Source organism: Aquarana catesbeiana, linkage group LG07 (genome assembly GCF_042186555.1).
Source record: "Aquarana catesbeiana isolate 2022-GZ linkage group LG07, ASM4218655v1, whole genome shotgun sequence".
In the NCBI taxonomy this organism is placed as follows: Eukaryota; Metazoa; Chordata; class Amphibia; order Anura; family Ranidae; genus Aquarana; species Aquarana catesbeiana.
Window position 1 is genome coordinate 221,353,239 of NC_133330.1, and position 13,613 is coordinate 221,366,851.

Sequence of the window (13,613 nt, forward strand, 5' to 3'; positions counted from 1 at the left end):
CACTGACACCAATGATGGGGCAAAATTTCTTCCACTGACACCAATGATGGGATACTATTCCTCCCACTGACACCAATGATGGAGCACTATTGATCTTTTATTAAAAAGAATCAAGCAACCAATTTTATACAAAAGTAAAAAACAAAACCATAGTACAAAACTTCAACAGAAATCCAAGGAATACACATCCATGTTCAGAATATATACAATATATACATAATCCATTACCAAAACTATTTACATAAAGCAGCAGAGAGGGCCTAAGAGGCACAACCCATCACCTATGTACGCAGCCATTTATCAAAAATTAAACCAAAAAATAATAATCTAGGGTGATAAGAGACAGACAGCCACACCCGGGAAAGAGACTCCTGGCAGTCAGGGAGGCTTGAAACCCCTCCACGCCTTCAACCAAGCCCCCTGACTCCGCTTGTCTCTCTCAAGCACCCGAATCTTCTCCACCTCATGCAGAATGTCATACACCACCACCTGAACAGGAAGGATTTTACGCCGAATGCTGACCTGACACCGTGCGTTCCAAGTGAAATAACGGACTACTAGGCTAACTAGAAAAAGTGTATCTAAACAAAAACCACCACCAGTATTGAATGCTCCGTACACCCACTCAGCATAACCCAGCCTGGAGAGGAAAGGGACACCGAGGGCCCGCCCCACCTGTTTGTACACCTCTATGTTAAAAGGGCAATGAAGCAGAAAATGGTCCATAGTCTCCTCCTCACCTGCACACTCCTCCTGAGGACAGCTACGATCCACCCCACTGCGGAATTTCAAATTGCCCCTAACATAGAGCCTCCCATGGAAGCACATCCAGGCCAGATCCCTGAATTTAGGAGGTACTCTGTCCAAATTAATAAGTCTTAACCCTGCCCTCAAAACTGGGCCTGGGCAATCCCTTAAGGCCAGTGGGTCATGAAAGACTTCGCTCAAGACTCGACTCATAAGGACTTTCCTCGGAACCGATCTGAGATCTTCAGCCGACAATCGCCACTGCCGTAATAACTTCAGGCACGGAGCGACATAGGCTGGTAGCTGACCACGATGACCCCTGAGATTCTTCACTTGGCCACCTTCTTCCCAAAGTCGCAGAAAAGGCCTAAACCAAGATCTAAAAATGCCTGCCCATCCAGGAGGTTCCACTGCAAGCATATTACCAATATTAAACTTGAGAAAAAGCAGTGAAAAGAAAAGAACTGGGTTGACCATACCTAAGCCACCCTCCCTCCTGGATAGATAGGTGACATTCCTCTTGATGGGGTTCAGTCTGTTCCCCCACAACATCTGGAAGAACACACTACTGACCCTAGCATAGAGAGACACTGGCAAGATGCAGACAAAGCTGACATACAAAAAGATCGGAATCAGGTAAGTCTTAATCAGATCAACCCTTTCCCTCATAGATAACTTCCATTTCTTCCAGCTGACCACCTTAGTATTGGCAATTTCCAGTCTGCCTTCCCAGTTTTTGAGGCCATAATCGCCGGGTCCAAATTCAATGCCTAGAATCTTAATTCTTTCCTGGGGCACTGGAAAGGTGTCCGGGAGATCAAAACCCTCACCTTCCTTTCCCATCCAGAAGACTTCACTCTTTTCCTGATTGATCTTGGAGCCTGATGCTTCAGAATACCGTGATGTCAGAGAGACCACCTCCTCTGCTTCATCCGCCCCGGTGACAATCACTGACACATTGTCCGCATAGGCAACAACCCTCAAAGGCGGCTCACCCGGGAGCCCCACTGGCACCCCACACAACATGCCGCTCTCTAGCTTCCTGATGAAAGGGTCGATTGCAAACACATAGAGCAGGGGACTCAGGGGGCAACCTTGACGCACTCCAGAGCCAACCTCAAAGGACTGCCCAACCCAACCATTAACAAGAGGAAAGCTTTCTGCCCCCTAATACAAGACTTTCAACCAATCGACAAAACCACCCGGCAGACCGTACTTACTAAGGAGCAACCACAGGTACTCATGGTTAACACGATCAAAAGCCTTTGCCTGATCCAATGTCAGCAAATACTTTCCCCAGCCTGCAGCCCTGCACCGCTCCAAGGCCTCCCGGACAGCTAAAACTGCTGTGAAGGTGCTCCTACCCTGGACCGAACAGTGCTGATGGCGAGAAAGCAAAGACTCTGCTACTGACGATAGGCGCCAGAAAAATATCTTTGCCAGTATCTTTCTATCAAAATTAAGAAGGCTGATGGGGCACCAATTCTCAATCATCGAAGGATCTTTACCCTTTGAAAGAAGAATCACAGCTGAGTGCCTCATGGAAGGGGGAAGTACCCCCTCTGCAAGGCAACTGTTAAAAACCTCTACCAAATGTGGGGCCAGAATAGACTTAAAAGCTTTGTAAAACTCAGCCGTCAAGCCATCCGGTCCAGGTGACTTTTTGATGGCAAGCTGTTCAATTGCCCTCATCACCTCTTCAACTGTGATCTCCTCTGTCAAATTCATCAATGGGACATCTTCATCATTTAGACCTGGAGTAGAGTCCAAAAAGCTTTCCATCTTGTCACGATCAAGCTCTTTCCTCCCAAGAAGGTCAGCATAAAAGGACCTCACGACCTCCAGAATCCCTGACCTGGACTTTGTCAAGGAACCTGTACTGTCCTTAAGGCCAACGACCGTTTTAACTGCTACACCTTGTTTGCAGTTCTGGTAAGGGTCAGGCGAGTGGTACTTCCCATAGTCCCTCTCCAGAACCAAAGAGGCATGCCGGTCATATTGACACTTCCTGAGAAGGAGTTTCACTTCGGAGATTGCCCCAGGATCTCCTCCTCTCGAGACAAGAATATCCAGCTTCCTCCGTAAACGTTGGTAGGTCATGTATTTATTAAACTGTTTTCTATTGGCTAGGCCCCTGAAGAATCCAGCGATCCTCCTGTTCTTCCTTGAGTAGAGTCGAATTCAGTCTCCAGATGCCCCTACCCCTCTGAGGGGCGTCTGAAGCATTCAGGACCACAGATAGCATACAGTGATCAGAGAACTCTACTGCCTGCACCACTGGGGGTGAGAAAGCAGACGTCTCCTTAAAAAAAAACCTATCTATTCTACTCTGACTATTACCTCGATGAAAGGTGAACCCGGTGTCATCCGGGAGGTGCTTAATGTGCACATCCACAAGACCAGCATCCCTAACCATACTATTTAAAAAAACGCTATCATATCCCAGCCTGTCCTTGAAGTCCTTCCTGTCCTTGGGCCTAGTTACTGTATTAAAGTCACCTCCAAAGACCACTTGCCGGGATGTAAAAAGAAATGGCTTGATCCTTGTAAAAAGGCATTTCCTGTCCCACTTTGTGTGCGGCCCATAAACATTAATTAGGCGCAGGTCCTGCCCTCCCACAAGGACGTCTAAGACCATACATCTCCCAATCTCCACCTCAATAACCCGCCGGACAGTTACCATGCCGGTTTTAAACAACACCGTCACACCGCCGTAAGGCTCGGCCGCAAGAGACCAGTAAGATGGACCATACCTCCACTCTCTCTTGGCCATATGAATATCTGCCAAGGAGGTGAGCCTAGTCTCTTGCAAAAATAAAATTTCAGCATCTAATTGGCTGAACAAAAAGAAGGCCATAGAACGAGCTCTTACTGACTTAATGCTGGCGACATTAATTGTCACCACTTTTAACGGAGGGGGAACCGCCATTTGGGTTATTGGGTGGATTGCTTCTTAGCTCCCCTCTGCTGCTCATCACCAGAAGCCTCTCTCTTTCTTGAGGCCGCCTCAAATTCCATCTCAGAATCGGAACTTCGCTCCGAAGAAGCTCCAGATGAAGAGATATCCCAATTAGAGGATCTATAACGGTTGGAGACAGGCACTGGAGCCTGTTCCGTCCTCACCACCTGCTTCTTCCGCTTCCCAACCTTCCTTCTCTCCTCCAGGTACTGCAGGTCAGCTTCAGAGATGCCCTCATCTGTTACTTTTTTCTGTGAAGTCTTTCCACAAGACTTCTTTACAGAGGAAGAAGCAACCTTTTTAGTACCCACTACCACTCCTGGTGGGGGGGTGCTCCCTTTGAATCAGACTTAGGAGGGGTAGACTCCTGGGGGGGAACTGACTCGGGGGGCACAGACTTGGAAGGTTCTGACACATGAGGAGAGGGTACAGTAGGCTGGGGGGACACAGAGACAGATACAGAAGGAATACTTACAGACACAGGAGGGGTGGCCACAGGAACCGGAGAGGGATCCTGAACAGGACCAGGGGAGTCAGTCACCGCAGAGGAGGATGGTACACCAGGGGCATCACCCTCCATCCTGTCCAGCCTCGACAAGTCATCTATTACCTCCTTCTCCATATTGTGCCAGGCTTCAGGACATCTGCTGTAGGGGTGGCCAAGGCGCAGGCACAGGTTGCACCTGATCATTTCGGTGCAGTCCTTAGCCATATGACCCTGACCCCGACACACTGAACACATCAAGGCTGAACAGGAGGAGCTCAAATGCCCCTTTTCTCCACAGCGGTGACACAGCTTCGGCTGACCAGGGTAAAAAACAGTCATCCTATCCCTCCCTATAAAAGCTGAGGAGGGCAGGTGACGGACAACATTCCCATCCCTGGCCAACCTGACTGTTACTGACCAACCCCCAGTCCAGATGTTACGCTCATCAAGGATTTTATTGGGCTTGGTCAAAACCTCCCCATAGTTCCTTAACCAAACCTCTAGATCCCGAGCAGGAACACTCTCATTATTGAGGATAATTGTGATTTTTTTTACTGTTGACCTCTGAGAAACTGCAACTGGGGCCAGACCTTCCCATTCCGGTCTTGACCTGCACCGAGCCTCATATCTCTCCCAGAACAGGTCAAGACCCTCTGGCCTGGTGAAGCTAACTGTATAATCCCGTGTCCCAGCTACATGTATAAAGGCATACAGATCATTTGCCCCAAAACCCATCTCTAAAATCAAATCCACCACTGCACGCCGTGCTGGAGGGATTGCACCACCTTCCCATTTCAGAATAACAACATTACGTCTGGGACCCCCAGCAGAAGCCAGAGACCCAAGACCAGATCCCGGGGTGCTCAAAGTGGTAGCCTGTAGGGGAAAACCCCGCTTGGGAGCAGAGCTACCAGGAGCAGAGCGTACCACTTGAGCAAACGTAGGTTTATCAGGGCCAAGGCCCCACACTGAAGTCACATTAGTCTGTACATCATTATCAACTCTCTGAACTGAATTGGCAGAATCCATAGCAGGACGATTGTCCATCACACTGATACTGGGGTGATTGTTATCAGTCACAGCAATATTCAAATTCCCATCAGGAATGGTCACAGTTTCTGCTGCAATACCAGCTGTCTCCTGATGCTGCGCTGTAGAGTCCTCAGCAGCTGTGGGGCAAACAGCTTTGGACTCAGCTAAAGGGGGGTTAATGGGCTCTGCTGACACCTGTGGTTCTTCTACAGAAATGACATTTTTTAAAAGTAACTCTTGCTGCATTGCAGCATCAGCAGGCACAACATTGCTGCACACAGGATCAGCAGCCTGATTGTCATTAGGCACATTGTCGGTGTTGAAAGGCACAAAAACAGTCTTATCCACAACATGGGACTTGGAAGTCTTTACCTTATCAGGTACATCATCTGTAATGTCCTCCTCATTAAACATTAACTGATTCCTCCGCATAGGAGACTCCATTACCTGGATGGCCCTGAGCATGCCTCCTGAGTCCTGGGAAGGCATGGGGCTGCTTACCTCTCCCTGAGGGGGCAGGGGGTCAGAACTGGGGGTCTCCTCCTCCACCTCCATCTTTGTCATCCTTCCAAACCTCCTGTCATTTCCAAACTTCTCCTTGAAGGGCCCATCTCTGCCTTCCATCATGGCCACAATGGTCTCCTGATGGTCCACACGGACTTTGGCCAACTGGATCTCCGGATCCATGGATCCACGCTTCTGGCTGTGTAAGCCCTCACGCTGCCTTCGCAGACGCTTCAGCTCCGCTCGTAACTTGTAAAGCTTATCCCTCTCCCTATTTAGGACCTTAATCCCGGCCACCACTCGCTCCCGAATGGCTTCGGAACCTTCATCCTCACCAGGGGTAGAGAGATCGGCTTGTACAGGGGCAGGCATGTCACCCGAAGGCCCAGGAGATGGCTGTGAGCTTCCAGCAGGAGAGACCCTGCTGGCCTCCATGGCTTCCCCAGAAAGGAGCCAGGAGAGCTGGGAGAGATTTCACCACCACTCCCCTCTCACACGGATCTGCAGCAGCTCCAGAGACAGCCTCCTCCTGACACACCTGTGCTCCAATGATGGGTGGGGCACTATTCCTCCCACTGACACCAATGATTGGACACTATTCCTCCCACTGACACCAATGATGGGGCACGATTCCTCCCACTGACACCAATAAAGGGACACTATTCCTCCCACTGACACCAATGACGGGACACTATTCCTCTCACTGACACCAATGATGGGACACTATTCCTCCAACTGACACCAGTGATGGGACACTATTCCTCCTACTGACACCAACGATGGGGCAAAATTCCTCCCACTGACACCAATGATGGGACACTATTCTTTCCATTGATACCAAAGATGGAGCACTATTACTCCCCCAATACAGGGTTCGGCAAAACCCAGGTCGCAATGGCGGAAATTGCATCCTAGAGCCTGGGCTACACCACAGCAGTGGTCTGGATTCCTCCCATGTGATCCCCCCTGTAGGTGCACTGACTTAGGTTAGGCTGGCCAGAATTGAGTCCGTGGCTTTGCAGCCTGCTGGAGCGGGATACTCGCTCCTTTCTGGGAACCAGCCCCCTCCTCTGGTGGGTGGTGCTGTGATGAGCGCGGCTTGCTCTCACTGCCCGCCCACATCCGACAGCTGCTCTCACTGCCCGCCCACCTCCGACAGCATTCTTCCCAATTTGACAGCTCAAGTTGAGGTTGTGGGCTTGATAGCTCGCCCACAAAGTAAGTGCCACCTCATCAGTGCTTATCAGTACCCGTCAGTGCCTATCAATGCCACCTGTGAGTGCTCATCAGTGCTTATTAGTGCAGCCTGTCAGTGCCACCTATCAGTGCCCACTGTCATTGCCCATCAGTGCCACCTCATCAGTGCCACCTGTCAGTGCCTATCAGTGCAGCCTCATCAGTGCAGCCCACCAGTGCCGCCTCATCAGTGCCATGTCATCATGGCAGCCTATCAGTTCTTATCAGCGCAACCTCATCAGTGCCACCTCATCAGTGCCCCCTATTAGTACCACTTCATCAATGTCCATCAGTGCAGCCTATCAGTTCCTATTAGTGCCACTGGGTGCGCGGACTTAGGTCGAGCTGGCCAAAATTGAGGCTGCGGCTGTGCAGCCTGCTGGATCGCGATACACGCATCTTTCTGTGAACCAGCATCTTCCTCTGGTGAGCAGTGCTGTGATGAGCGCAGCTTCCTCTCACTACCAGCCCACCTCCGACATCTTCTTACCAGTCTGACAGCTGGGGTTGAGGTTGCAGGCTTGACCTTTCCTTACTGCCTCTGTGGAAGGGGAGTGCCACCTCATCAGTGCTTATTCAACAGTGTCGGTTACATGCTGCTGGAGAAAGCACAGCAATTTGAAGGCTCCGATGTTGGTTCCCAGGTTGAGGAAGGGAGTAACGTGAGCCAAGAGAGAGGAGGTGCCACAGAAGGACAAGAAACTGGCAGTCGTGTTCCCCAGACTGCAGCATTCTGCCAAATTTGCTCCAGTGACAACGAGGGAGGGGGTGATGAGGTCATTGACCGTACTTGGGTGCCTGAGAGAAGAGAGGAGGAAAGTGAGTAGGAGGCACAACTCCAATGAGGCAGAATGTCCTCCAAGGGGCAGCTTGAAGGCAGCCACCCTATTGCATCACACCGCAGAGCTCTGCAGGTGCAGGGCGCTGCTGACTCCCCGCTGATTTTTAAAAGTTCCTTGGTGTGGGCCTTTTTCGACACCTGTGCAGCAGATTGCACCATTACTGTTTGCAACCTATGTCTGAAGCGGATCAGGCATGGCCAGAACAGCAGCCGCTTGGGCACCACATGCTTGACCAGACATATGACGACCTGCCAGTCAGTCCTTTGGCAGCAGCACCTGAAAGACCAACATTATAGAAAAAAACAGACTTCTCCTTGCTCCTCATCTGGGATCTCTAACCCTACTATACCTCCAGTCCTCCCAAAAACCTGCACTGAGAGGAATGAAGGTATAGCAATAGGTGTCACAAGTACTTGCAACCAAACTGCTAGCAGTACACCACCAGTTGAATTCAGCAGGCAAATTTCCCTACCTCAGTTGCTGAACTGTAAAAAGAAATTTGGTCTCAGTCATCCAAATGCTCAGCGTCTAAATGCTAGCTTGGCCAAATTGCTAGCCCTGCAACTGCTGCCTTTTCAGCTAGTAGACTCTGCCCCCTCTCGTGAATTTGTGGAATGTGCTGTACCACAGTGGCAAGTTCCAAAATGGCATTTCTTTTCACGTAAGGCCATTTTGACTCTCTACCGCCACGTGGAAGGCAATGTTTTGGCCTCGTTGGACAGGGCAGTCAGCAGTAAGGTTCATATTCATGACTCATGGTCCAGCAGGCATGGGCAGGGACGTTGCCTTTCCTTCACGGTACACTGGGTAACTCTGCTGGCAGCTGAGAAGGATGCAGGACAGGGTTTAGTGTTGGAGCTTGTTCCACCACCACCCCTCCAAAAAGCTAGTGGTGATTCTGCCACAACATCTGCATGCTCCCCTCCCTCCTCTTCTTCTTCCTGTATGGCCTCTTCTGCAGAAATATCCTCTGAACCAGCAGTGCTCCCTAAGCACTCAAGGAGCTATGCAAGCAGTCAGGCAAAAAGATGCCGTGCTCGAGTTGGTCTGCCTAGGCGACAGGAGCCACACTGGGGTAGAGATTCTGTCAGCTCTGCAGGGGCAGGATCAGAGGTGGTTGATGCCACGCCATCTTCAGCCAAGAATGGTTGTATGTGACAATGGCACCAACCTTCTCTCTGCCCTCCGACAGGGACACTTGACCCATGTTTGCCACACATCTTGAATTTGGTGGCGCAGCGTTTCTTGACCAGGTACTCAGGCTTACAAGATCTCCTGAGGAAGGCCAGAAAAGTCTGTGGTCATTGACACCGGTCATACAATGCCAGTGCTCGGCTGGCTGACATTAAAAGGGAATGCAGCCTGCCCTCCAACCGCCTCACTTGTGACATTCCCACCAGGTGGAACTCAACGTCAAGCAATGCTGCAGTGGCTGCACAGATAGCAGAGGGCCATCAATGAGTACCTGTTAAAGTATGGCACCAGGACAGGGTCAGGGGAGCTTGGCTTCTTTTCGCCATGCCAGTGGTTACTGATCAAGGATGCATGCACTGTCCTGTCACCATTTGAGGAGGCCACAAGGATGGTGAGCAGTGACAATGCATGCATCAGTGACACTGTCCCTCTAGTCTTCCTGCTGGAGCACACGCTTCGTGGAATCATGGATAGGGCACTTGAGGCAGAACAGCGGAAGAGGAGGACTTCCTTTCCACTCAAGGCCCCCTTTATCCAGATAGCATTCCTGCGGGTCCACCAAACACACAGGAAGAAGAGGAGGAGGGGGATTTGTACGTGGCTGGGAGGAGGTAGTTACGGATAATGTGATCCTTAGTGACCCAGAGGACTCAGAATTGAATGCCTCTGCAAACTTACGGTTCATGGCCTCCCTGATTCTGCAAAGCCTGCGAAAGGATCCTAGGATTCGTGGTATTAAGGAGAGGGATGATTACTGGCTGGCAACCCTTCTTAATCCACATTACAAGGGTAAGGTTGCAGAACTCATCCTGCCTTTGCAGAGGGAGCAGAGGATGAAACATCTTCAGGAGGCCTTGAAGAAAAGTTTTTGTAACCCATTTCCAGTCCCTGGGAGGTTACCATTTCCTGATTCTGGACAACGTGTTTCTCAAGCTTCGTTCGGTTAGAGGAAGAGCGGTGGAGAAGGTGGCCGGCTGACTGATGCCTTTAAACAATTTTTCAGTAATCAGCACCAAGGTCTGATAGGTTCAAGCAACCATCACCAAAATCTGTATTATATGGTGCAGGAATATCCAGGGGCAAGAGCAGACTTGGAGACCTTTCCAACAGAGCATCCACTGGGTTACTGGGTCTTGGACCACTTGCCAGAACTGGCAGAACTAAATATGCAATTGGCCTGTCCTGCATCTAGTGTGCTTTCTTAACACACATTCATTGCTGCTGGAGGGTTTGTAACCAATCAAAGAGTGCACCTGTCCACAGACTCTGTTGATAGGCTCACATTTATAAAAATGAATCAGTCCTGGATCTGCAGCTATCAAGCACCTGATGCTGATGTAACTGATTGAATTTGCTATTGATCTGGGATCCCTTGAAGACTTCCTATGCTGCCTATCCTATTCCTCCTCAATCATGATGATGTTAGCTTCCAACAATATTTTTGGTTTAGGGCACCACCACCACCCAAGGCCCAATTTTTCTACCCCTGTTTAACAGGGACATGTAATTACAATTTTTGAAATAATATTTAACAGCAGGAATCATTCCTGTGCCCAACCAGAGTAACTGTGAGGGGTTACCGTGTTCTGGCACCACCAACACCTAAGGCCCAATGTTTCTGCCCCTGTTTAACAGGGGCATGTAATTACAATTTTTGGAATAATATTGAACAGCAGGGCCCGTTCCTGCGCCCAACAAGAGTAACTGTGAGGGGTTACCGTGTTCTGGCACTACCAACACCTAAGGCACAATTTTTCAGCAGAGTATATATATTGCAGTTCAGAGTATATAGTGAAGTCTGTATTGTATATATACTGCAGTTCAGAGTATATAGTGCAGTCACTGTAGTAGTATTATAATACAGTACAGGGTATATAGTGCAGTGTACAATATATAATATAGTGTATTGAAGTGGTTAAGGGGTGCCCTATGACAGAATTTAAAAAAAAATTCCCCTTGGGTCTGGTATGGATTTTGGGGGGGGGGGGCGCCATTTTGTTAAAAAATATTGGCATGGAGTTCCCCTAATATCCATACCAGACCCAAAGAGGCTGGTATGAAATGTGGGGGGGCGGGGGGAACACATGCTTTTTTTTCAATTATTTTTTATGTATATTGCCGGGATCTGGCAATACATTACAGCCACAAGCAAATTTGAATGACATTTTTTTCCTTTAGAAATGTCATTTTGCTGCAGTACCGTTCTAAACATGGGGAAACTGCGCTACTTTACAGGCAGACTAAGGGAACCCCCCAGGCATGTTTTTTTAAAGGAATATTTAATTTGTATTGTTTCACTTTAAGCATTCTTAAAATCACTGCTCCTAAAAAAAACGGCCATTTTAAAAACTTTTTTTTTAATTGATACATGTCCCCTTGGGCAGGACCTGGGTTCCCAAACACTGCTTTATGGCAATAACTTGCATATAAGCCTTTAAAATGAGCAGTTTTGATTTTTCACATTTTTTGTCTGTTCGCAAGTTCTGGTGCGAACCGAACCGGGGGTGTTTGGCTCATCCCTAATGTGATGCAATGTGGATTGGATGATGGTGTACTATTTGATGTGCTTGATAAATTTGTTATCTTGTGAGTATAATACTTACAACTTTTTATATCAATAAAGCAATCGTTTTAGGATAAAGCACTAGGCCTGTACACCCTCTCTGTCTTTTTATAGTTGCACATGGAAGGAGATTGCACAATACAGGCAAAGAATTTCCAAGTAGATTTACCAACTAGCCAGAAAAAAAAATAATTGTCCTAACAATTCAGGGTAAAAAGAGAGACTATTGTTGCACTCATTTCCAAATCTATGTGGAAGGTGCAGCACCTTGCCAAGGCTCCTCTGTAAAGTGCGGCCCTAACTCTTTATATATGTTTAGTTGCAGATTTGTCCCTACATGGGATTGTTACTCTTTATTGCTTTCACTCAATATCCTATAAAGAGACCCAGTCACAACTTTTCAATTTACGTGATTTTATTAAAACATAAATGTATTTTATTTATCACAGGTATTTCTATAATGCCGACAATGTACAAATTTATATTGCACATTCATATCAGCCCTCTCGGATCTTACAATCTAAAACCGGCCATAGAAGGATTGAACCTTGACTGGTTCAACAGGGACATGGCTGAGATTCAATACATCCATGGGCAGGCTGGTTGTACTGAAATCGATCAAATTCAGTACAACCAGCCTGTGAGATTTTTTTCATGTGATCACAGCCAGTGGCTATGGCTGCCAGCAGTGATAATTCTGTTCTGCCAGCAGGATAAGCTCCCCACTGGCAGAACACATTAGCACTATGGGAGGGATTCCCCCATCTGTGTTGATGGGGAAATCAAGCAATTTTCTTTCTGTCCATCCATCGTGGAATGAAAAAAAAAGACATAATCTATGGGCTGCTAAAGTCCCTAACGTTCGCCATAGATGAGTGCTTTTTTTTCAATCAGCCAGCAATCAGGTTTTCAAAAAACAAATGGAATCCCAATCCCCATCTGTTCACATAAAAAAAAACTAAAGAAACAGTTATATAGAAATGTAACAGAACCACACAGACAAATATTATTAAGTAAAAGTAAACAAATGTTATTACAATATCCAATAAAAATTCCACAGAAGGAACTACATTGCAAATGTATAAAACGCTATACAGTAAGAGGCATTGCCACGCTTGGTGGTAGATGAGTGGGTGTAGCGGAGCCTAAGAAAAGGCATTGCCACCCTTGATGGTAGACGAATGGGTGTAGCGGAGCCTCATAACAGGCATTTCCACCCTTGGTGGTAGATGAGTGCAGTTTGGTGGGGACTGAAGGAGGCACCAGTACGCTGGGTGATGGGGAGCGAGGGCAGGTGAAACTTGGGGGGGATCTCCACTGCCCACAATTACCCCATACTCAGGGTGGTAGCGCCCCCCTCTTGGCGGTAGGTGAGGTAGGTAGCGGAGCCTGATAAGAGGCATTACCACCCTTGGTGGTAGATGAGTGCGTGTATCAGAGCCTAAGAGGCATTGCTACCCTTGGTAGTAGATGAGTGCATGTATTGGGTTCTGGGGAGAGGCAGTTGATCCAGAGGAAGGCAAAAAACCCCAGCAAAGCATGATGCAATGTGCTACAGCTGGGGTAAAAATTCCTTCCTGATCCCCCGAGAGGCAATCGGATTTTCCCTGGATCAACTTTTCCTAAAAATGTTAGTACCCAGTCAGGTAGGTGGGACAAGCACCACCACCCTGGTGTGGGGGAGGGCAGGCAATTGGAGCCGCACCCTCTGTGGTAGGTGAATGGGGGTAGCGAAGCCTGTTAAAGCGGGGGTCCACCTATCTATCGTTTTTTTTTGAGTTAATTCACAAACTTTTCTTCTCAGCATTACATACTCACATATTGTGTGTAATATGTCCGCCTGTGTCAGATTTCGTCGGAAAGAATAACTTATATTATTCACTGCAGGCGGTTTCCATCTTCATTGTGGGCATTTGAAGCCCATAAGCATTTATTTCCTGGATGTGGTGAATGCTGTGCTCCCAGCATTCACCGCTCGTTCCCGCACATGCTCAGTGGCATCCTGGGAAGCCTGAGAATAGCTCCCAGGAGTCTGGGAGAGGCTAGAAA